We start from the raw sequence: 1,306 nt of genomic DNA, 5'->3' as shown, positions 1-1,306 counted from the left end.
CGCAAATCCTTGGTATGAAGTTCGTGAATCGCAAATCCTTGGTATGAAGTTCGTGAATCGCAAGTCCTTGGTATGAAGTTAGTGAATCGCAAATTTGCAATAATTTTGTAGTGACTTGATCTTCGTAAGTTACACAACTTTTCTTTTACTTCAGCATAAGATGATGAAAAACCTTGAAAATCACGATGCCAAAAATTGCCAAACGGGAAAGTCTTGTTACGACAGCGGAAGTTACGTGACGCTAGTAACACGTCATGATATTCTAGAAGTTCGTGGCAACTCTGGTCTTTTCTACGCGCCCTCTATTCTTGTATATAAGTGCGCCAGATAAAGCGAAATTAATTAATCGGAATAAAATTGCAGACAGACAGAGACGGACAATTCAGTCAAGCGCATTAATGACCATAAGTAAAGTGCGTGAATCGTTGTGAATTCTAGCATGTGTTTAAGTTAAAGTGACTGTGGAAATTAAGTGTACTGCAAAGTTGAATTGAAAAAGAATAAACTAGTTTTATTTAAAAAAGGACTTGTATCGGCTGAAGTTTTTCGGAAGGAATTTCTACGGAAAATTAACAAACGAGAACAGAGAAGTAACAAATTGGTGTCAGAGATGGGGATGGAAAGGAAAAAAATGGAAACAATTAGTGACAAATCAAACTACAGCTTAGCAGATTTGATGGCAGCAATACAAGAACAGCAAAAGAAACAAGAAGAACGAGAAAAGAAACAAAAGGAGAGATTACAGCAGTTGTTGGAAAAAGAAAAGAAACAAGAAGAGAGATTACAACAGTTGTTGGAGGAAAAAGAAAAGAAAAAGAAGAACGAGAAAATAAACAAGAGAGATTACAGCAGTGGCAGCTCGAACAGCAAAATAAACAAGAGAGATTACAGCAGTGGCAGCTTGAACAGAAAAATAAACAAGAGAGATTACAGTAGTGGTTGGAGGAAAAAGAAAAGAAACAAGAAGAATGAGGAAAGAAACCAGAAGAGAGACTGCAGCAGTTGTTGGAGGAGAAAAAATGAACAAGAAAAAATATCCAACAATTGAGATAAACCCAGAGTACACAAATGGAAAACACTAGTAAATTTCAAAGCGAATTAAATACATTAAAGGATGATTTATTGTCTTTTACACAAGGGGGATACATTAACCATCGACTTAATCAGCCCCAGACAACAGCAAGTCCCTTCCAGACCACACAGTTAAACCGTAATGCAGACATTTTCAGCCCTGCCAGAAGTCACATCCCAGATATGAGTGTCAGCAATAGGGGTGATCTAGTTCGAAGGAAGGCACGGGAATTCG

Source organism: Limulus polyphemus, unplaced genomic scaffold, assembly GCF_000517525.1.
Source record: "Limulus polyphemus unplaced genomic scaffold, Limulus_polyphemus-2.1.2 Scaffold6964, whole genome shotgun sequence".
Lineage (NCBI taxonomy): Eukaryota > Metazoa > Arthropoda > Merostomata > Xiphosura > Limulidae > Limulus > Limulus polyphemus.
The sequence above is the reverse complement of the archived record's forward strand: the minus strand, read 5'-3'. Positions refer to the sequence as shown.